The following is a 23,746-nucleotide window of genomic DNA, read 5'->3' as shown; positions in this document are numbered from 1 at the left end:
CACAGCCCATTCCCAGGGGGCTCGGGAACCCAGCTCAGGTTCTTTGCAGCTCGTGACAGAGCAGGGCCTGGTAGGTGCCCTGGCCTTCAGTTCAGTGCTGGGGACCACAGGTCAGAGCCTGCAGCAGCTATGCTGTCACTTTGAGGGGGTCAGTGATGTGGGGGTGCAGTAGCGAGGGGTGTTGGAATGGCCCCGTGCTGCCCCTCCCGGGAGGGACTCAGGCAAGGTGCCCCTGTGGGAGCAGAGCTGGTTTACTCAGCTCCATCAGCCAGAGAAGGATCTTCAGCCTCAACTACATCCTGTTTAGGGATGAGCCTAGGTGTGAGCCAGTGGCGGGGAGCTGAGCCTGTCCCTCCCTGGCAGTGCCCATGAATGAGCTGTGGAGGAGCAGGATGATGTGGGTGCTCTGGCACCAGAACCGGGCACGGGCAGGTCATTCAGAAGCTCCCCACTTACCCCATTTGTGCCATGGCACTAGGGGAGCTGTGAGCAGCCCTGGCCCGTGGGGCGTCCCCACCCCCTACCCTTCCAGATGGAGCCCAGTGGGTGGGGGAAGTGAGTGAGAGCCGAGCTGCTGTTGTGCTGGAGTCCATCGGCTGGCTTTGGCACTGAGCATGGGACGAGCGTGTGGGATGTGGCATGGAGCTGTCCCTGGCATTGCTTGGAGATGGGGGACATCCGGCCTTCTGGGCTGGGTGGACAGGGTGCTCTTCCTGCCCAAAGGGGGCTGGGCTTGTTGGAGATCCAGGGCAGGCCAGGGGAACAGAACCGGAGACCAAAACACAGGCCTCTCACCTGGAGGGGGCTGTTGGGTGTCCTGTGGTGGGGGCCACTGTACCAAGAGGCAGTGAAACTGAGTAGGGCACTGGACTCCTGACTCTTTCTGTGTCTGTCACATTGGGTAAGCTCCTCCCTGTTTGTGCCTCAGCTTCCCTTGCTGCAGTGGGGCTAGTGCTACACTCCTGCCTGTCTACGGTGCTTTAAGCCCCTGAGGTGATGGTGCTGTGTCAGGCTGGCTTCTCCCCCCGCTGTTCCCCTGCACAGCATCCTCTAGTGACGCACATGCACCATGCTGGGGCATGGTAGCTCCTGCCAGGGGCACAGTGGCCTCAGGGCTTGCAGTGGGCGCAGATAATAGTGATAGCATGGTGGTGCTCAGACGCCCCGCTGGGTGTTGTGCTGGGGGCTGTATGAACGCAGAGAGGAGGCCATCGCTGCGCTGTGGGCCTCCAGCCAAAGGACAAAGGTGGGCTGGGAAGGGGGTGCAAGCCAATGCATCTGGGTGAAACCTGGCCCTGCTTGGCTAGTTCTGGGGCTTGTAGCTCAGGTGGTGGTTTCCATGGGGGTCACGCTGGGGGGCAGGGAAGGGGAATATAGAGCCGGGAAGAAGTTTTCCAGTCAAATTGTTGTCACAAGAAGCCTCTGCTGGCCGCAGGGAGGATCGATAGGGCTCCCATTTCCTGTGAAAATGACACCGCAGTGCCTAATGGGAATTGTAGTTCAGGTCCCTCTGGCTCCCATTCTCTGTGGATCAAGTGCTCTGGCCAGACTACATCTCCCATGGTGCACTGTGGTGTGGCAAGGGGTGCCTGTCATGTGCCCACTCCTCTTACCTCAGTGCATCATAGGAGATGTAGTCTGGATGCAGCATGGCCAACCCCAAGTGTTCAGACATCACAAGTCAGTCCCCAAAGCCAGGAGGTTTCAAATGCAGAGTAAAAGGTGGGCTCTCTTGGTTTGGCTGCTGGTTGCTGAGCATCCAAGCTGGTCTGGCGAGATTTGCCCTGCACTTAGGAGAGCTAGAAGCATAGGGGGTTTTAAAACAAAGGCTGAGATTCTCCCTTTGTCACAGGACTCCAGGTGCTGGGGCTTGACCAAAAGCACCAAATATCGCTGGGCAACCCTGTGAACTCCAGTGCCCATGAGGCACCACTGGGCATTTGGAATTGCTTTATTTGGGGGGTTCAGACCCCGTTTCCAAGAAGCTCTAGAGGAACTTGCTGAGCCCCAAGGTCAGGAGGCTGGGCTCTGTCAGCACCATGGCTGCAGGGACCCTTACAGAGGGATCTGAAGGTGGAGGCGGTAGCAGCTGTTTCCTGGTGCAGAGGGGGCAGCATGGGAGCCAGCACAGTGGGATCTGGCAGGCGATCCAGGTTGGGAAAGCTGCTGAAGCAGCAGCAGGCAGTTGCTTGCCCAGATGAGTGGAGGGGTCTTTGGGCTGTCTCCTGACCCCTGATGGTTTGATGCCGGCTCTCCCCTTGTGTTGGGAATGCTCTCAGCTGCTTTGTCCCAGTCTCACTTCCTCTAGCTCCATGCTCCGGGTTTGGACTCCAATTTGTGCCCCCCTTCAGCCTCCCCCTCTGTACTGGGCTCCATGCATCTATTACTGGTGAGATCCAGCCTGCCTTTGCTACATTCCTGCCAATGCCATTGCTCTGTGCAGGGAGCCACCGGCAACCTTGCTGCGACTGTGGATTCGTCCTGCCCAGGGATTTGTACATTGGTTTACTTCAGTGCATGTCTCTCAGCCCCAGGGCAGTCTCCTCCACAGAGCAGGTGCAGCATGGGCATCCCCTCCGCACGTACCCGGATGCTGCCCTGGGCTCGAGGGACCCCCATGCAGGGGACAGCAGGAGTCCTGCCTCCAAGGCACGTGTAGTCATTGGCCTCTCTGTGGAGATGGGCAGCCCTGAGAACCAGTCTGTGCCAATGTGGGGGCGGTTTCTGTGCAGTGGCAAGGAGCCAAGGCCCCAGTCCACGCTGCCCTCTGATCAGCGAACAGGGCTGTCGGGACCAGCACTTTCAGCCACTTATCTAGGCTGGAAATGCGCAGGAGCTGGAATGCCCAGCTCCCCTCGCCCACAGAGCCCCTTGTTCTACACCCACCACGGGGTGGATGTGTTGATGCCATGGACAGGGTGGCTGGGAGCACTGGACGATGGGCTGGCATTTCAGCCGCACAATGGGCTCTTGTGCTGCCCCGATGCCGCTGGGGAATTTGCGGGGAGAGTGAGAGACATTTTTCAGTTTCCTTTCTTTGCTGTTGAGATGCATGTGACTGGTGTGGGGGAGGGAGGCCACGCCAAGCCCAGCTGGGCTGCTCGGCTCAGCGTGCCTCCACCCCAGCCTGGCCTGTCTTGGGAACACCTGGGCCCCCTGGGGCAGGAGCCTCCTCTCCCACAGCGGATCCCCCAGGGTTGACTCGAAGGCCGCCCCAGGCCAAGATCCAGCTGTAGCCAGGTTGGTTTTGTGGTCCTGGGAGCACTGGACCCTTCGGAAAGTGGTACGAGCGTCCCTGCTGTATAACAGCCTGGTCCCTAGTGCGCTGCTTGAGGGGGCAGGAGGGGGAACCCGGTTTTCCTGCTTGGGGTTTTTAAGCCCACCAAGCAGGGTTGGGTCGGGGTGGGGAAGGGGGACTCAGCTGGTTCTGGGGGCATTGAGATGGAGAAGAGGCATTGATGGCTGATCCCCTTTGCAGATAAAGGAGCAGCACCGATGGTGTCGGCAGAATGGGGGGGTCCTCATCTGGGAGCGGTCCAGGTTGTGGTGTCCTCCCAGCAGGGAAGAAGGTTCAAGTCCTGGGGGACAGGAGTGCCAAGATGATGAGTGAGGAAGGGGGGGGCATAGTGGGGGACGGGCACAGCTCTGCCCTTTTCCTGCTTGGCCGTGGGCTGGGGAAGGGGCCTGGGCCGTGACTGTGCATTTCTTGGAGGCTGGAGCATGGGCACCATGTGCCATGCTGTGGGCAGGGTCTGTGCCCCTGCAGGGGCAGCATGTGGAATGATGGGGGGGGGGGGTTAGTCTGGGCATCCCTCACAGGTAAATGGCAGATCCGGACAGACTGGGGCATGCAGAACGAGGGTTGGGACAGGAAAACCTGCCCTGTCTAACCTGCACAGCCTGTGCTGGGGAAGTGGGGGCTGTAGTCCTGGGGTGGTGCCAGGGTCTGAAGTTGGGCACTGCAGGGGCTGTGTTGAGGCAGACCTGCCATGCTCTGGTCTCTTGCAGAGCAGTGAGAGCAGGACTCAGACACAGGACTAGACCTGCTGTGTGATGTGCAGGTCGGCATTGCCCTTGGTGGGTGCAGCAGACAGTGGCAGCAGCCCTGGCAGCCCCCTGGGGGAGCAGGAGCACCCCGTGGAGCCGATCCCTGGCTAGAACTCAGTCACCTTCTGGCTTCTCCAGTGTTTGCCAGAATCCCAGCTGCGCTGGTGCAGCGCGTCAGGAGGGCCAATACGGTAACACTCGAAGGATGGTGGGTGCCCACGTGCCATGGTGATGGGCACAGAGGCAGTGCCTAGCAGTGTAGAATGGTGCTGTAAGATGGTGTGTTGCCACCCAGGCTGCCAGGAGCCATGTGGGGCTGGGCCCAGGGATGAAGGGTTGGAGGGTCACTGCTGTGTTCTGCATGGCCTTTCTCTCAGGGGGTGGGGAAGGCAGTACAAGGTTGTGATCCTGGCGCTTGGGGCCAGGTGGGCCTCCCAAACAGCCCTAGCACAGGGTTACTCTCTCTGCCAGAGTGAGCTTGGGCGCTGCTAGCAGCCGGAGTCGGATCAGATCCATAGCTCAGGAATTCCAGCGGCCAGACCGGGGAGCTACTGTCCTGGGGTGGGAGTGTCATGCGGGGCTGGGCTGCCATCGCCAAGCTGCCAGGCTCTTTGGAGCATGCCCATCTAGCTAAGTATTGTGCTGGCCTCATGAGTGGGCACAAAGCCGCCCCCACGCACACTGGTGTTAGGCAGGGGGCTCCATGGCAGCCAGGATGGGTACTCCAGTGTGAGTGAGGGGGCCTAGGGGCCCGGTCTGCCCTGGGGCATGGGGCACGTTGGCTCAGACTGACTTCCCTGGGGCAGGAGCCCTGGGCTTTGCTCTGAGGCTGCTTGGTTTTTTTCTGTTTGTGCTGCAGTCACTGCATCCGTGTTCTCCCCGCCTGGTCTCTATTAACCCTGGTTCCCGAGGGCTGGGTGGGGTCAGGCACTGGCAGCCAGGTCCCCCAAGGGCTGTGTGGCAGAGTGAGCTGGTTGGGAGCTTGGGGCTTATGGTGTGGGCAGAGCGGGAGGGAAGTAACATGAGCATCCACAGCAGGCTTGGGGGTAGCAGCTCCATGTGGGCCGGGACCCCCATCCACTTTAGGCCACAAGCCAGCTCTGGATAGGCTCCCTGGGGCGTGTTGCTGATGGGTGTGGGAGTTCCTACAGCTTCCTCCTCAGCCACTGTTCCTGGCCACAGTTTGAGGGGGGCACTGGGCCCTGGTTCTGATCCAGCACAAAAATCCCCATCCCCTAGAAAGCTGGGTTGAGACCCAAGACCCCCATCGCACCAGCAATCCTCTCTTGAGGCTTATAGCAAGGTGATTTTCCTTAGTGAATGTCACCAGCTAGGCTGTCCTAAGGCGGCCCATCACCGTGGCATCTGGCTCCAGAACAGATGGCTGGTGTAGACTGTCCCAGGTAGAGATGGAAGCTCTCTGGCTGTGGCCCCTTCTAGCTCAGTCTCCCTCCAGGCACCTGCACAGGGGAGGCCAGAGATGGTCTTGGTGGTGTGGGCTGTGCCCCTTTAGGAGCTGGGCTGTGAGCCTCAGGCCTCGCCCAGCAGCTGTGTTGTGGCTCCAGGCAGGCTGCTGAGGCTCGGCAGTGGCACCCTCTCTTCTGAGCTGGCTGGGGTTAATAGCAGACAGCATGGGAGCTGGTGCTGGGCTGCCATGCCCTGGGGCGCGGGTGGTAAGGGGATCTGCTGAGTGACACTCAGTGGAGCTGCATGCTCCTGGCTGGCCATGCTTCCAGGGGAGCACTCAAGAATGGCCTGTCCTGTCAGAGCCGGAGGAGGGGTTCCCCCAAATGGCAGCCTAGTGCCCATCAGCCAGAGGGAGCCAGCTGCTGCCCCTCCCCCGTGCTTGCTGTGCCCTTTAACCTCTTGTGTGCCAGGTTCAGTGATAGGTTCAAGCCAAATATGACTGGGATTGAGGGAAAACCTAGGGCTGGGGAGGAGGAAACCGGACTCCTTTGCCAGAGGGGGGTGCTGTGGGCAGGGAGGGTGTCCAGCCTAGCCGGTCCATTCAGCTGTGTCTTGGTCTTATGCTGGCTGTGCAAGGACACATTTCCCCAGTGATACGCTGGTGCCTTTCTTCAGACTAGAATGGGCCTGTTGTGCAGCATGCTAGGAAGGGGTGGGTGTGTGCACGCACGGTGTGACATGATGCACCAGGTGTGAGAGATGCACCATTTGGGGCTGGATTCCAGACACGTTCTGTGGACCTGGCTCTCCTGGGTTTCTTTGTTTGAGGGCTGGGTGCTTCTAGCAGCTCCGTGGTGGGGCCTGCCTGGAAGGCTGGCTCAGAGCTGTCCCCTCCAGCTACCCTTGGGCTGTTGCCTGCCTGCTGCTCAGCCAGGCCCTAGCCTCAGCCGGCCGAGACACCTGCTGCCAGACAGCCAGTCTCCATGTGCTGTGTCATGGCGGCATGGGTTGGGGGCCCTGCTGCCGCCTCCACCCCAGGAAATTGTCTTCCCCCATCCCCAGCTTGGATTGGCAAGCAGGTGGGGAGGCAGGGAGAGGAGCTGAATGTCATCGCTGGGAGGGGGGAGGAAGAGGAATGTGGGGCGGGTGTGGATTTTGTTGGCGATGGATGGGTAGGGTTGCCAACTTTCTATTTGTAGAAAACTGAACACCCTTGCCCTTCCCTGAGGCCCTTTCCCCGCCCCTTCTCTGAGGCCCCCCATCCCCCCCATTGTTCACTCACTCATTTTCCCCAGGCTGGGGAAGAGGTGTGGGAGTGGGTGAGGGCTCTGACTGGGGCCAGGGATGAGGGGGTTGGGGTGCAGGAGGGGTCTCTGGGCTGTGGCCGTGGGGTTTGGAGTGGGAGAGGGGGCTCCAGGCTGGGGCAGGGGGTTGGGGCAATGAGAGGGTGTGGCTGTGGCTGGGAGTGTGGGCTCTGAGCTGGGGCCGAGGGGGTTGGAGTGTGGGAGAGGACTCCAGGCTCGAGTTTGGATGCAGGAAGGGGCTCCGGGCAGGGGGTTGGGGTGTGGGAGGGGGTGAGAGTTGTGGGCTCTGGGTTGCGCTGCTAGTCTCAGGCAGCTCCCAGAAAGTGGCCAGCATCTCCCTCTGGCTCCTAGGCAGAGGCACAGCCAGGCAGCAACATGCGCTGCCCCTGCAGTTCCCGGCCAATGGGAACTGCAGAGCCAGCGCTCAGGGCAGGGGCAGCGCATGGACCTCTGTGCCCACCCCTATGCCTAGGAGCCAGAGGGAGATGCTGGCCGCTTCCCAGAAGCTGCGCGGAGCCGGGCAGGCACCTTGCTTGCCCTGCTGCAGGTGGCCAAACGGCTTTTAACGGATTGGTCAGCAGTGCTGGGAGGCCTTCATGCCCTGACTCCCACAGTGACTTTCCAGACCCCACAATATATGCACCACCCTACTCCCGTCCTTGTGGGACATCTCTATGGGCATGGTGTGTTCCAAGCTCTGGACTTGTGGCCCCAGCACCACCACCGTTTGGTGCACTCCCAATCCCATGAGATCTCTGCCTTGCAGTAGCTGGGCCTGGGGCTCCCCTCAAAGGCAGACTGGATGCTGGGGGCGGGGAGGTGTGGTGAGGGCTGGACAGCCAGATGTGTTGAAACAGGTTCCCTGCGTCACTGGCCAGGGTGCTGGGGCATCCCCAGAAAGCAAGGGCCTGGCTGCCCCATACCCCTCTGTGCGCGGACATGTGTGAGCACAGTGCCCGGCCCATCTGACCACGCGGCTGTCTTGGATCTGTGCCTAGGTTGAAGATGGGGGTAAGGCGACCCTGTCCCGCAAGATGCGGCCTGGGGACGAGCTGGTGAACATCAATGGCACCCCACTGTACGGCTCCCGGCAGGAGGCGCTCGTCCTCATCAAAGGCTCCTACCGCACGCTGAAGGTGATTGTCAGGAGGTAGGAGAGTGGGGCCCTGGCTGGGCTGTCCTCGCCTGGAGAGCGGGTGAATTGTCCTAGAGTCAGCCCCACTGGGGGTCTCCAGGCTCTGGGGAGGGTGCCACCCTATGGGCAGAGGGGAGAGCTGCAGGAGAATCCTGTTGGCAGCAGTGTGAGGAGGGGTCTCCCCCGCTCCAGAGGTGCTGGGGGGCAGTGAGGGGCTGAGGTGACTGAGCCGTGGTTTGGCATGTCTGGGTGCTGCCAGGCCCTGTCTGGCCCAGTCAAGGGAGAGAACAGAGCAGAGGGGTTTCCCCAGCAGCCTCAGACCCCTGGCACTCGCTACCCAGAGTTAGGGCTAGAGGCTGCATCTGGGGCTGGCTGGGAGCTTATGGCCGGTGGGGCTGCCTGGCTCGCTGCCTTTCTGTGCAGGGGGGGCCATGGGACCTTGTCTCCCTTCTCTGCTGGCCCCTGCCAGGCTGCCTCACTCAGGGGTTGGGGAGGAGACGCTCTGAGCAGGGCTGTCCCAGCAGGTGAGGGCAGAGGGTTGAGGGCAGCTGTGGTGTGTGTGTGTGTGTTGGGCTTTCCCCATTCACAGAGGGGCAATGAGATGGGGGACCCCTCCCCTGGGCGTGGAGCCTCCTGGCCCCAGTTTGGTTCTACTGGGCTCCCCACAGCAGGCCCAGGCTCCCCTGCTAGCTGGGGGCAGCTCAGGGACCCTCCACAGCCCTTCCCCCAGCCTGTGTCTTTGGAGGCACCTGACTCCCAAACCCAGGGAGGGGGAGCAGTGGGGGTTGGACCACCCCTTCCTCCAGCAGTCAAGTGTGTCTGGCTCCTCTCTGCCCTGAGAGCCCCAGGGCTAATCCCCAGCACCACCTTATCTCCAGACCCCCGGCGCCCTGCCCTGTTTATCTCCCAACTATTTGGGGTGGGTGAGTCTAGCTGTGGGGGGTCTTACTGTCTTGGGCAAGGGTCCAGGGAGCTGGGCAGGGGACCCCATCCCTGCTGAGCTGATAGCAGACCCCCTGCCCTGGCCCCCGGGGCGCTGGAAGCAGTGTGAGGACATGGGCAGGAGGCCTGGCTGGAGCCAGGGCCCTTTGCCCCCTTGGGCCTCCTGATGCCCTTGCTGGGAGGGAGGCAGCCTTGGCTGAGCTCCAGCAGCAAGCTCTAATGCATGGGGGCACAGCTGGGTCTCTGCCAGGGCAGCCCCCACAGCTCCCTGCCGGGACACAGTGGACTCTGGGCTGTGCAGCCCCAGGGAGCCCTAAAGCCTTTTTACTGTGATGCCAGATACCCAGGTGATGGGCCCTGGAAGAGGCTGGGCTGGGTGTGGATTCCCGTGTGCCAGAGACCCAGGAAAGACCCCTGCTCCTGGCTGTAGGGGGCCCTGGCTCAGTAGGGAACCCGCCCTCCTCCCACCCGCTCCAGGCGGGGACTTGGGGGGACGTGGGCCCTGCTGTCCTGTGGTGCTCCCAGCCTGAGCTGCTGCTGCCCTCTGGTGACTGGAATGTGTCTGTTTTCTGCTGGTGAGAAGTGCCTGGACTCAGGGCATGGGGTGGGGAGACAGCACCAGGGCTGCCCAGAGGATTTTGGGGGCCCCTTCCATAAAGTAAAGTTGCAGTACTATAGAATACTATATTCTTGTGGGGGCCCCTGTGAGGCCTGGGGCAAATTGCCCCACTTGCGCCCCCCTACCCCCCCGGCAGCCCTGGACAGCACAGCCTTTTGGCCCCAGAGACCTGGCGGTGTCTGGGATGGCTCCATGCTGAGCCCCAGACCCTCTCCAGGGAGGTTATGCCCTGGCACTCCCAGGAGGGGCTGTCACCGAATCTCTGGCCCAATAGCCACCTCCATCCAGAGCCTTTCCTGTGCATTGCGGCAGCCAGGCTACTTGCTTGGGGAGAGGAGCCCCTGGACTTGGGGCAGCCCATTGGCTTCTCCTGCCAGGGCCAGGACAGCTTGGATCCCCATTCCCCAGCACTCAAATGCAGGCAGGAGGTGGCTGCAGAGATGTGACACTGGCTGGGAGGGGATGCCCCAGGGGACCCAAGCTCTCTGAGCATGGTGCCCCCCTCCAGAAGGTCTCCCCGATGAGCCCCGATCAGCCCGCAGAACTTGGCGCTCGCTGCAGCTGTGGGGCTACTTGGTGCCAGCGACATGGGCCGGGGGCTCTGCCCGGGAGTTTCACGTGGGGCCGGGAGATTGGGGGAGGATGAAATAACCCTGGCCCCAAGCTCTGAGCTGAACTGGCTTTTAAGGCTCTTTTAAGTTTCCTGCCCGCAGCCCCCAGCCAGGGCTCCCCTAACCCACCTGGCCCTTCCCAGAGCCGAGGTTGCAGGGCTGCCCATTCATAGAATCATAGGGTTGGAAGGGACCTCAGGAGGACATCTAGTCCAACCCCCTGCTCAAAGCAGGACCAATCCGCAGATAGATTTTTACACCCAGTTCCCTAAATGGACCCCTCAAGGATTGAGCTCACAACCCTGGGTTTAGCAGGCTAATGCTCAAACCACTGAGCTATCCTTTCTCCTCTTGATCTCTTCCTATCTCCACCCCGCTGTGACCTCCCTCTTCCTGGGCTCTTCCCACGGCTTCCTGTGCAAGGGTGAGGGCCGGTGGTGGGGGGGCGGCCAAGCCCAGCTGCTTAGGGCAGGGAAGCGGCTGCAGCTGTTTTGGTTTGTTTTGTTGCAATCAGCACTAGCTGTGGAGCGAGCCCCTGGATGGATCCCACAGGCTTCCCCACTCTGCCCAGCCCTGGCTGGGGTCTGCCCAGGACAGGGAGCTGGGTGCACCCCAATGTCAGGGCCTGAATGGCCTGGCTGGCCACATGGGGCAGCCGTGGCCCTTTGCAAATGGCTGCGGGAGACTTGGCAAAGGCACCCCTGGGCATGCCAGCTGGAGACCCCTTCTCTAGCCCTGCAGCCCTTGGCATTGTGGGAACCAGCTACCGGGGGAGATGGGGAGCACTAAGGCCAGGCATAGGCCCTGCTCTCCCCTGCAACTGGAAATGCTCCCTGATCCCCAGGACAGCCTGCGGGTGCAGGGGTCGTCCCCCTTCCTCCGGGGTGCCAATGATGCTCGGGATCTGAGTCCCTCGCGAGGGGCAGGGCAGGGCTGACTCAGTGTGCCCAACGGGGCCCTGCTGTCCCATTTCCTCCCTGTGACTGCTCGTGGAGCCAGGAAGCTCTGGGATGCTCTCCAGCCCCAGCCAGCTCCCTCCCTGTTTTCTCTCCCATGTGGCAGAAAATTCCTTGCTGTCCGGAGCTTATCTCCCCTGAACATCACTTCCTCGCTCCCTTCCTGGCTGCTGCGGGCGCCTGGGAGCAGGTAGACGATTGGCTGCTGGGCCTGGGGGTGGGGCTCTCAGGGCCGGCAAAGACTCTGGGAGAGCACTGGGATCGGGGTCGGCAGCCACGGTGCTAGCAGAGGCTGCCCGGTGTGGTGCAGCCAGCAAGTGAGGGCACCATCTCTGCAGTCTGACGTGGCACCCAGCAGGGCCGCCCAGAGGATTCCAGGGGCCCGGGGTCTTCGGCGGCGGGGGGCCCTTCCGTTCCAGGACCCGCTGCCGAAGTGCCCCGAAGGCCCGCGGCGGGAGCCTCCCGCCGCCGAATTACCGCGGGACCCGCCGCCCGGTCTTCGGCGGTAATTCGGTGGCGGGGGGTGGTCCCCGCCGCGGGCCTTTGGGGCACTTCGGCGGCGGGTCCCGGACCAGAAGGGCCCCCCCGCCGCCGAAGACTGGGCTGCGCTTCGACGGCGGCGGGTCCCGCTTCTCCCCCCCCGGCCCCGGCCGCCGCTGCTCCCCCCCCCCCCCGCCTGGCCCCGGCCGCCGCTTCTCCCCCCCCCGCCTGGGCCCGGCCGCCGCTTCTTCCCCCCCCGGCCCCGGCCCCCGCTTCTTCCCCCCCCCGGCCCCGGCCCCGGCCCCCGCTTCTTCCCCCTCCCCGGCCCCGGCCCCCGCTTCTTCCCCCGCCCCCCCGGCCCCGGCCCCGGCCCCCGCTTCTTCCCGGGCCCCGGCCTCGGCCTCTCCCCCCGGCCCCGGCCCCGGCCTCGGCCTCTCCCCCGCCCCCGGCCCCGGCCTCGGCCTCTTACCGAGCGCGTCGCCGGCAGGGCCTGAGCTCCGTCCCGCTCAGAGCCGCGTGGTGAGGGGGCGGGGCTGTGAGCTCCACGCCGAGCGGAGGCAGCTGCCCCGCCCCCTCCCCACGCTGCTCTGAGCGGGGCGGGGCTCAGGCCCCGTTGGAGCTCCCAGCCCCGCCCCCTCACCACACGGATCGGGGCGGGGCTCAGGGGCTCGGCCGGAGTCTCGGCGCTTCATGCGCCGAGGCTCCAGGAGAGGGGCGGAGGCGGGAGCCTCCGCTCTTCTCTTGGGGGCCCCTGCGGAGCCCGGGGCCCGGGGCAAATTTCCCCCTTTGCCCTCCCCTCTGGGCGGCCCTGGCACCCAGGCTCATGGCTCCACAGCACGGGGGGCTTGGGCTGTGCTTCTATGGGAGGCGTTAGGGGCAGCAGGTCGGCCACGAGGGACGCAACGCTCTAGTCTTTGGGGTCGCCCAGCCCAGTTCTCTCTGGAATCCCCCATCCATGGTGAGTACGGGGCCTTGGGCTGGTGGGGCTCCACTGGCTCCTGGCACTGACAGCCCATCTCTGCGGAGCAACCTGGTTTGCCCTGAAGGGAGCCAGGCCCAGTGGGACAATGGGAAGGATGGATGCCCTGCTCCATGGCTGGTGCCTTGTTGAAGGTGGCAACTTCTGCCAGGAGATGTGGGGCACAGCTTGGGCTCCCCAGCACCTGCAGTGCCACTGCCCCTGCCAGAGCAGAGCATGCCATCCATTTGGCCCTCCGTCCTTAGCACTGCTCACCCTGCGGGGTTCAGACACCTCTTCTCTGGGACCCTGCATAGCACCTGTCCCCTCTCCCACTGGAGTGCACCTGAATCCTGACAGAACGTCTGCCTCCTGTGACTCCCACGCTGAGCACACAGCTCTGCCAGTGCCCCTCACTCCTGACCTGCAGCCCGCTGCTGTCCCAGCCCTGGGCTCCTCTCTACACAGCTCTGCCGATGCCCTTCAGTCCCAACCCATAGCCCCTGCTCTCCCAGCCCCCTGTCAGAGCCCAGGCCCCTTCTCCACCACCCCTCTGTCCCAGTCCTGCCTCCCACAACACAGAAGCAGTGGTCTTGCCCAGTCGTGGGACAGCTTTGTGATGTAGCCAAGTCCCTGAGGTTCCTAAGGCTTTTGAAGTCCGTTTCACTCGATGCCAGTTTGGGTGAAGTCAGGGTCTCCCGAAAAGTGGCACATTCCCCTGCAATGCGCCCCGTCCCTTCAGGCCTGGCAGGGGGCTTGTGACTCCCCCGTGGCCAGCTGCTGCAGTCATCTCTGTCTCCCCTCAGACTCAGGGTGCAGCCTGCAGGGCTCAGCAAGACCCCTTATGATTGTGGTGCCACCCTCGACTGGGCATCTCAGCCTTATCCCCCGAGGGCTGCAGCTGGATGAGGGGCTGCCCTCACATATCAGACCAAAGGCAACGTATGGGGCACGCAGCTGCTTGGAGATGCTTAGACTGGGCGGTTACTCCTAGGGGGAGCCAGGGGCTCGGGGACAGCACTGGGGCTCCAGGCCAGGTTCCAGCAGGGGTTGTGCTCAGTGCCAGCTAACGGTGCTGGTGCAGGGCTCTGCAGGGACGGGTCAGGGCTGTTCGGGTCTGAGCCCCCAGCTCCTGTGCCATGGCACCATGTGGTCTGGCACAGTTTCCTGTGCCCATCCCTCGCTGAGCTGGGCTCCTGCTGCTGGGCTGGGCTGCCACAGAATGGCAGGCTGCAGCTAGGCCCTGCAGGCATGGTGGCCCTGCTCCCCCAGAGCCAGGGCTGACCTCAGTGTGGTGCTGAGGGGCGCTGTGCTGCTGAAGCATCACCTTCCAGAGGAGCCATAAAACCTGGGTTCCTGCCCACCTGCGGTCACTAAGGTCCTGGAGCACTTTAACGCCCTGACTTGTCCGTAACCCTCGTGTCCTGGCCACATTCTGGCACTGGAGCTAGCTTCTGTTAGGACAGGCCATGGTGCAAGGAGTCATGTCTGAGTGGGTGTTGCTGCAACCCTTGCAGAAGGGGCTCCGAGTGCTGGGGAGCGGCCAGTGTCAGGTCGTGGAGCCAGGGGACAGCTAGGGCACTGTGAGTTCTCAGGGGCAGGGATGGGGTGAATCCCACACCCAGACAGGGCCCCAGGCCTGACCAGGGTCTCTGCACTGCTGGTGGAGTTGGGCCCCCGTTGCGCTGGGCACTGCCCCAAGGATCTCACCAGCCGAGAGGCCTAGGGGAACCGAGGATGCATTGGCTCTCACTGCATCTGACTAGTCTCCTGGGGCCACGACACCCCAACTCTCCCTCTAGAGAACTGGGATCACATGGTACAACTGAGCCTGCCCTCTGAGTTTCCTGGGGGTGATTCTGACCCCCCATGTGGGGTGCCTGCCGGGGGCATGTATCTCCCCGTAGGAGCGGGCAACTGTGCGGCCCTGCTGTGCTGGCCTGGCACCAAGCCTGTGGAGCCGATAAATCCTGGCGTTATTGCCGTGCTATCAGCGTGCAGTCCCTGACCCCCACACAACAGCTTCCTCTGCACTTGTCGCCGGGGCACTGCCTGCATATCGGGGACTCCAGGATTGGGGTCCCAAATCCCTCGCCCCTGAGAGCAGGAAGATGGCTCTGCAGAGCCCACTTCTTCCCTGAGGGGCCAGGCTGCCCCTGGCGTGAAGCCATTCTCCCCCCCGGCTGCTCTTTCCAGCAGCACCGCGCAGCCCTGTGCTGGGAACCTGGCTGATTCCACTCCCAGCCCTGTCCCTCTGGTGTCCGTTTCCCCTCACTCTGGTTCATTGCAGTCGCACTCTGCTGGACCCTGGTTTCTGTTCAGTCCAGCCTGGGCTGTGGGGCTTGTTCTGAGCCAGGGTGTGACGCTGCCGTGTAGGGTTCTGAGCCAATTCAGCCAGTGCATAGTTCATGCTGACTCCTCTGCCGCCTGCCAACCTGACTCCTTCCCTCCATGCTACTTCGTTCCCCAGCTGTTGGGACTCTCAAGCTAGGGCAGCGGTAACGTGCCATCCCAGGGAATCCCTTGGCCTGGCTCTGGGAGCCTGGGGTCGAGTCCCATCATTGGCCTGTGAGTGCGATGCAGGACCCTGTACGGGTGGTGGGGAGCCTGTGTGTGCAGCCAGGCCCAGCTAAAATGCCCCTGTTTGCTCTGTGGGGGCAGGGTGCTGCCAGTCTGGGTGCTCTTGGGGGTGACAGTTTGGTTACCTACCCTGGTAGCCCAGGGGCAGTCAGAGGGCTCCCAGTCTCCCCATGGGATCGTCCAAGGCTGTGAATTACTGGGGGGGGAGGGAGGGCTTGCCTGAGTTCTGCCCCACTCCATCCAGACTGAGCCAGCAGCAGAGCCAGGCCTGGGCTAGTGCTATGTGGCTGGGATCTTTATTTAGGGCCCTGCCCTGGCTTCCTGGCATGAGCCGAACTTTCCAAGTTGTCCTACCTATTGGAGCGATGCCCATAGAGGGTGGGGGTGGGGCTGCCTGGCTAATCCCCAGCACTCAGCCAGTGTGAGTCAAGCCCCCAGAAATCAATAGACTGGCTTAAAACTCAGGCATTAGACCTGAAGCTGGTTCCTCCATCTCCTGGTGTTTGAGCCTGGTGGGCCCCCTTAACCAGCTCTTCTCCCCAGCCACCAGGGCTAGAAACCTGCTTTTTAAAAATCCCACACCGATGGCTGAGCATAATCCCATGACTCTGGGAGCTGGGGCTTGAGGATAGCCCAGGTTTTGGGGTACTGTGCTGTAAAGGGAGGGTGCAGTGCATGGGGAGGGTGGGGACTGAAATCCTCATCAGCCAAAGTGTGTGGGTGTGAGCATTTAGCCCCATAGCGCTGGCCCCTCCTCTGCCTATTGGAATGTCATGGGGGGAAGGGGTCCCCGCATTGCTTCAGTCGGTGGGGGGGTGGATCCCTGCTCCCTGCCCCCACTGGCAGAGAGGCAGGAGTGGGGAGTGCCGCGAGGGGCAGCCCAGAGAAAGGGCTTCCATGCCAGTCCATGCCCTCTGTGGCTTCATCCTCCTGGTGGAAGGCAGCTGCTCCCCACCCCTGAGTGTCAGCAGCTCCCAGCCCTTCACTCAGAGGAGCGTGGGATGCCATTCTCTGGGCTGGGCAGGCATGGCCATGGGGGAGATGGCCCCCAAAGACCCCAGTGAGTTAATGGGGAACTCCTCCGGGATGTCCCCTCTGTCCTGCTAAGGAAGCCTCCCTGCGGGGGATGGGACGGGAAGCTCTCCAGGAAGTGAGCTCAGCCCAGTGCCTCAGCCTGGTTTCCTCTCCATTCTCGGCTCTGTGCTGCTCTTGGCAGGAGGAACGTGCCCGTCATCAGGCCCCACTCTTGGCACCTGGCCAAGCTCTCCGAGGTCCAGACCGAGGCTGCCACCATGCACTGTCCCTCTGATGCCTTCAGCTTGTCCTGGCACTCAGGATGTGACTCCAGGTGAGTCCCACAGCAGCTGGGATGTAGCTCTGCCTGGACTTGCTGCCCTGGGGCACCCGAGAGCCTGAGCAGGTGCCTGGCTCTGAAATGCCCCCTTCCTGGAGCAACCCAGCCCCAATCTAGCTGCTCCCCAACCTTGGAACCCCTGCATTGGGCTGCCTCTGGGCCTCCAGTGCCGGGCCAGGGCCCAGCAATGGCCACTTGGTTGTCAGCCAGGCATTGGTGGCCCTGGGTTGACTGAGGCTGATTTTGGGCCTGGGCTCATTTGTCTTCCCTGGTGGACTGCAGAGGGCAGAGTTAAGGCCAGCCATGCTCCCCAGTGCTGCCCAAGTGCAGTTCCCTTAGATCTGAGCTTTGCTCTCACCCTGGCCCTTGGGATAATGTAACCTGCCTGTCAGTGTCTTTAGCCCTTCAGTTCCCTGGCTGATCTCTGCCTTAGTGTTCTCTGTGCCTCGGCTGTGGGGAAAGCAGCCTTGTCCTGTTGGGACATGGAGGGCTCGGAGCAGAGGGCCACATGGCCCCTCTGACGTGCCGTTGCTGGCTCTCCAGAGTGCACTTTATCCCAGCACGAGTGCATGTCTCACCCTGGAATTTTCCGCCTTGGGCTGGGTTGTCTCCAAGCCCAGCACGTTCTTCCCTTTGCTGGCCCGACTGGCTGCTGCCCTGCCTCCCACTGGGGCCCTTTGGCACTGCCGCAGGGCCCCCTCAGCCTGTTCCGATGGGAGGAGCTGCCCTGCTCCATGGCTGAGTCTCCCTTTCTTCCCTGGGGATGGTTCCCCATTTTTTCCAGTTTTGGTTTGTTCTGCCGAGCTCCAATTCCTGAGCAGGAAGGGTGGTGGGCCAGAGCTGGCTGCACTGCGAGCATGGAGCTAACAAATTCCAGTCCTCTTGGACAAGTGAGGGGCTGCGAATGCCAGATTGCCCCCAGTCCCAGAGGACAGGCGAGAACACACTGCAGGCCCAACCGGCTTCCCCCCACCCCCCGGCCAAATCCTGCCCTTGCTTACATGTAGTCATTCTGGCCGTAACACCCCCCCACCCCCACCCCATCACCTTGGAATAGGAATTAGCATCCTGGGACTGGGCAAAGGGGCAGTGAGATGAGTGGAGCTGGGATCGACAGCTCACCTCTCTGGGGAGCATCACCTGTCTCTGCCCACCACTGAATCCACTGGGCAGGGAGATTCCCTGATGCACTCAGCCCCTGCCCAGGGGACTAACTGTCCCCAGCGGGGGCAGGCGGGAGGCCCCAGCCCTTGTTGCACTAGCTTCTTGCCCCGCTGCCGCCTGGGTCCCCAGTGCAATGCCCACAGGGGAGTGATTCCTTCCTGACCATAGCAGGGGAGCTGCCCAGGAGCTTGCCAGTGTTGTGTGAGCTTGCAGAGCTGGGGTGTTTGAAGGGTGCACTGGACCAAGGAGCATCTGGTCTGTACCTGGCCTGTGAATGGCACCGCACGACACAAGCTGGGTTGGTTCTGCCCTTGGCACTGGGGCGGGGGCAGGAGGGTGTTTTCCCGGTGCTGCTCACACTTGGTGTCTCTCTCTCCAGTGACCTGTCCCTGCAGTGGGCCCAGCTGTCTCGCCATTGCAGCACGGAGAAGAGCAGCTCCATCGGAAGCATGGAGAGCCTGGACCCACCCGGCCAGACCTACTGTGAGGGCAGCCTCTCGCCTGTGGACCAGAGCATGTACCAGAACAAGCGGGACTCTGCCTACAGCTCCTTCTCGGCCAGCTCCAACGCCTCAGACTATGCCTTGTCCCTGCGCCCTGAGGAGACCTCCTCCACAGACTCCATCCTCCAGGGCCTGGGCCCCAGCCGAGCCCATGAGGGGCGCTACCTGCAGACGGGTAGCGAAGGGGCAGATGTCTCCCACCAGCTGGCACCGAACTCCAGGCCCTCCTCATGCCCCCACGAAAGCAACCTGTCGGGCTCCGCCAAATCAGGCGCCCCTCCCCAGCCCCCCGTTAGGAGGGACAGTCTCCGGGCCTCCAACCCCTAGCCGGCTGGCACTGAGCGATGCCGGGCCTCTGCCCCCGCTGATGCCCTGCACTTTCCAGGCAGATGGACCTCGGACACCTCACTGTGCCTGCGAGACAAGGAGCCTGAGGGGGTGGGAGGCCTCCCGAATGAGCACCTGTCTGCCGACCAGTACTACATGCTGAGCTCCCACCTGGACAGACACCAGCCCAGCATGGAGCCGCTGTTAGGGGAGAGCACAGACCATCCCCAGGGGGCTGCCCAGGGGCAGTGCCAGGACAACGGTGCCCACAAAGGACAGCCAGGCACCAACGTTGACCCGCCCCAGTCTCCTCGGAAGGGGCACCGGCACAGTGCCCCTGAGCAGCTGCTTGCATCTCAGCTGCGCTCCCTGAATGTAGCCATGGGCAGCAGCCGCTGGGACACCCAGCTGCAGGACAGGCACCAATGGACTGTGAACCCGCTGCACTTGGAGCAGCCAGGACTCGGCCAGCAGACAGAGGATGCCAAAGAGCAGCCATGCGGGGATCCGGCCACGGGCACAGACCGTGCTGACGACCATGCCACACAAGCACAGCACTCCCCTGGCCAGGCCCAGGACTCCTGCCATAGCCAGGAGCCGTACAGGTGTTACCCAGAGCTGGAGAGATCCTGTAGCACCCCCAGCAAGTCAGCCATGCCACCACAGCCTGCCAGCCTGACCCCCGCATGCAGCTCTAAGGCACTGGTGGAGGAGGGGAAGGAGTCCGGGCAGAGCAGGCCGCGTGCCAGGAAATTGGGCCCTTCCCATCAGCGATCAGCCCAGCTGCGGCGCCGGAGTGAGCGCTTCGCTACCAACCTGCGCAACGAGATCCAGAGGAGGAAGGCCCAGCTGCAGAAGAGCAAGGGCTCTGTGGCTCTGCTGTGTGGGGAAGAGCCAGTGGAGGAGACGGATGAGCCGTGCGAGAGCCACCCCAATCCCTCAGTCCCGCCACAGGGCAGGCTGCCTAGCTCAGGGGACAGGAGCTCTGTCGGCATGGCACAAGCCAGAGCCAAGTGCCTGAGCCCCACACCGGGCACGGCGCCTGCTGGGGAACATGGCAGGAGTCCTGGCTGCCCAGCCAACAGGAGCGCCCCCACCCCTCAGCCTGCACGGAAAGGCCCCAGCACCCCTGCCCCCGACAGGGAGAAGCAAAGGGCTCCAGGGACTGGGGGCCGGTGGCGGTGGTCTCCAGAGCACAAGCTGCAGCGGGCCCTGAGCCCTGGGGAGGCGTATGCCAAGGGGCCAGAGGCGCCCGCCTCCCCGCTGCGCCTGGCAGAGGATGCCGTCCTGCTGCCCTTTGCTGACCGGAGAAAGTTCTTTGAGGAGACCAGCAGATGCGTGGCGCACCTCCCGGCCCGGCACAGCAAGCCCCCCAGCTTTCGGACAAAGGCAGCCGAGTCGCACGCCTTTCAGCCACTGGGCACTGAGTGTCGGGAGCTGCGGCACTGTTCCGTGGACCAGTCCTACCCGCCCCTTGTGACGGAGCGATTCTGGCGGGACCCAACTGAGAGTGCCAAATCAGGACCAATTGCTTAAACAGGGCAGTCACAGCCCTAGGCTGGGGTTTTTCCACCTCTAAGGCAAACCAAACCAGCCAGACAAAAAGGACTTTGGTCTCACCCCACTGGCTAACCACAAGTCACACAAGCAATTTCCTTAGACACTCCAGTCTCCCAGTATCACCACCAGTGCACTCGTCCTGGGGATGAATGGTTATGAAAACCAGCACCCCAATAAAAGAAAAAGGTTCCCTCAATCCCAAAGGACCAAGCCCCAGACCCAGGTCAATATACACATCAGATCTTACCCACAAATCACGCTGTTGCCAATCCTTTAGAATCTAAAATCTAAAGGTTTATTTACAAAGGGAAAAAGGTAGAGATGAGAGGTAGAATTGGTTAAATGGAATCAATTACATACAGTAATGGCAAAGTTCTTAGTTTAGGCTTGCAGCAGAGATGGAGTAAACTGCAGGTTCAAATTGAGTCTCTGGAACATCCCCCGCTGGGATGGGTCATTCAGTCCCTGGTGTAGAGCTTCAGTTTGTAGCAAAAATCCCTCCAGAGGTCAGAAGCAGGATTGAAGACCAGATGGAGATGAAGCATCAGCCTTATATAGACTTTTCCAGGTGTAAGAATCTCTTTGTCTTCACTGTGGAAATTTACAGCAAAATGGAGCCTGGAGTCACATGGGCCAGTCCCTGCATACTTTGCTGAGTCACAAGGCGTGTCTGCCTTCTCTCCATGGGTCCATTGTGTAGCTGACGGTCCTTAATGGGCCATCAAACAGGCTAGGCAGAGCTAACACCAGCTTGTCTGGGAGGCTTCCCCCAGAAGCACAGCACAAACTTGAAATACAGACAGCATAGAGCCAACGTTCATAACTTCAACTAAAAATGATACAGACATATAGACAGCATAATTATAATCAGCAACCCAGAACCTGGTCTTAGACACCTTATATGACCCCCTTTACTTAGGATTTGGTGCCACTACAGGACCTTGGTTGCAACCCATGTTCTATATGGTCCCCATTTATATCAATAACGTCACACCCCCAACGCAAAATTGATGCAGGAAGGGATGACAAAACATCGCTGACTGCATCCCAAGAGCCCCCTTTCCTTGGGTCTGTCTCACTACAGCTAGTGTTGGGCTAGAGGCCGTACCAGTGTATAATCGAAATGGTTTATCAAAGTCCTGTTCAATAACATGAATGGATCTCTTTACAAACTCTAGGTATAACTTGGTTAGCTTTTGCAGCATGGTTCCTGTATGTTTCAGGTGATCTTGCCAAGAGCTAAAGAAAACAGCTACTTTATTCATACTAGCTTTGGCCAATGTTTTGAACCCAATCAACATTAAACCAATGTAGATATTGATGTTGTTCATAGTACAGGACTTTTGGCATTTAGCCATGAAAGCAATATGGTAGTGTGCCTCAGTTTCCCCTTTCATACAGCACATCAGGTCTGTAATGTATTTTCCCCTGTGAAAAGTTCCAACACTGTTTACATGCATTAACTGTGAAACATCAGTATAGCAAGGCCCTTTAACATAAAGTGTGTTTTCATGTATTCCTTTCAACATGTTTAAGGGATTTTCCAAAAGATTAGGCACATTGTACATTGTTACAGTTCTTGGCCATAGCAACACATTAGTTACAAAAATTAGCATTAGCAATAACAACAAATTCATTGCAAGTGTCCATTTACAATCATGTTTGTCATGCCACACCCTTGGCTCAATACCATTGGAGTTTGGGCATTTTAGGGTTAACCTGTGGCTTCCCTTTGCAAAATTCAGTCTTCTCTTTCCTTCTGGATTAAACCCTGATTTCTCTTGCTTAACAGAATTCACTGGCTGATGGGGCGGGCCCTCTGTGCTAACAGCTATTAGCCATTCTGTCTTCTCCCTGCCAGCCAAGTAATTCGCATCAACACAGACACTAGCTTTTAACTCTTCAGCTGCTATGGATTCCAGGGCTGGACTTTGTCTCACAGAGGTACCACACAAATCCAAAGAGTCTGAGGGTGAGAGCTGGCTTGCTCTCCCCTGCCTCCTCAAGCATTTAGCCATACAACTGTTCTGCTCTGAAACACCAGTAACTGAATCTGTCCTCAGATCCTGAAGCACAGACTGCTCACTTACAGATTCAGCATGGAGACATTCCTGTCCCAACAGCATTGTCTCCCCACCAACAAGCTGGCCACACACAGCCAGGTGGTTATAGGGCTGCTCAACTTCCTTAACAGCTTCTACTCCACCTGAGACCTTTTCAAAGCTGCCCACACTGGATCTCTCAAAAGGAAAGTCAGTGGATCCATTCACAACAGAAAATTCCTGGCTGTTAGGAACTGAAACTTTCTTGATTAAATCACTTTTACACCCTTCAGTTGCAGTAAACTGCTTGCACAGGCTACCATGAGGATTCCTTTCCCTAGGAGCTTCTCTAAGCAGCAATTCACCCCAGGGCCGGCTTTAGGAAGTGCGGGGCCCAATTCGAACAGTTTTGACGGGGCCCCGGCAGGGATGACTAAAAAAAAAAAACCACAACCCCCACCCTTTCATTTCTTCCATGTATTATTTACTTTCCACGACTATATACATAATAACAAAATTATATATTACATACATTACATCATATTATAAATATCAATATTTATTGTACACCTCACCTATGTTTTTAAAACTTTATCTTCCTCGCTTTTTGTTTGACAAAATCTTTCAGTAAATTGCCTAACTCTAAGCTCTTCATTACTTCCCATTCAATTGACATGATTGCCAAATTGTTTAATCGGTCTTCCTGCATCGTTGATCGCAGATATGTTTTAATTAGATTTAGCTTCGAGAAACTCCTCTCTCCTGAGGCTACAGTTACTGGAATAGTCAGGAAGATTCGAATTGCTATAAATAAATTTGGGAATCCTGTTGATCGGTTATTATATGCAAGAAATTGAAGGATTTTTAGGGGGTTTCTACAATCAGATGAAATAATTGGCTTTAATGCTTCCAGTTCTTCACAAAGCATGTAGCCATTTATGTCAACTGATTTTACAGTTGAAACTTGTTCGTTTTCCTGCACTAATTTCACATCTGTCAATGCAAGTTCCAGATCTGCAGCAGCTTTTCGTATGGTGTCCTTGGGAATATTTTTGAATTTGCATAAAAATCCAAATAAACTTTCATGCTTTTGTAACTCTTCAAACCTTGGTTCAAGTGACTGTAAAGCTTTGTCTAAGGGCTTGGCTACACTTACAAATTTGCAGCGCTGCAGCAGGGTGTGAAAACACACCCTCTCCAGCGCTGCAAATTGCGGCGCTGCAAAGCGCCAGTGTGGTCAAAGCCGCAGCGCTTTGAAGTGTAAGTGTAGCCAAAGTAGAGTCACTAATTTGGAGTATGGCTACACTTGCAAATTTGCAGCGCTGCAGCAGGGTGTGAAAAAACACCCTCTGCAGCGCTGCAAATTGCGGCGCTACAAAGCGCCAGTGTAGTCAAAGCCCCAGCGCTGGGAGCGCGGCTCCCAGCGCTGTCCGTTATTCCCCACAGGGAGCTGGAGTACGGACAGCGCTCCAGCGCTGGGGCTTTGACTACACTTAGCGCTGGGGCTTTGACTACACTTATGGCTACATTGAAGCGCTAATGTAGCCATAGCCTAACACTTGATTGAAGCACTGCACTCTGTAAGCTCCTTTGGGTCAGAAAAAGGCTCATCTGCAGACTCGTACTAAAACTGTTTTTTTTGTTTGCGCAAACGTTTAGTCTGGAATACTGGAGTCACATCTAGATCTTTGGCAAGTTCATTGGCACCAGTTAACACTTCCTGAAAACCCTTCTCTCTGTACATTTTTAACCAGTTA

General features: G+C 59.8%; 1 pseudogene; it reads left to right on the top strand.

The window, feature by feature from the left end:
- The first annotated feature begins 6,192 nt into the window (after window positions 1–6,192).
- On the top strand, window positions 6,193–19,863 carry LOC123361159 (annotated as a pseudogene).
- The last annotated feature ends 3,883 nt before the right edge of the window (window positions 19,864–23,746 follow it).

Source organism: Mauremys mutica, unplaced genomic scaffold (assembly GCF_020497125.1).
Source record: "Mauremys mutica isolate MM-2020 ecotype Southern unplaced genomic scaffold, ASM2049712v1 Super-Scaffold_100395, whole genome shotgun sequence".
Classification (NCBI taxonomy): Eukaryota; Metazoa; Chordata; order Testudines; family Geoemydidae; genus Mauremys; species Mauremys mutica.
This window is presented reverse-complemented; position numbering and strand designations above follow the sequence as displayed.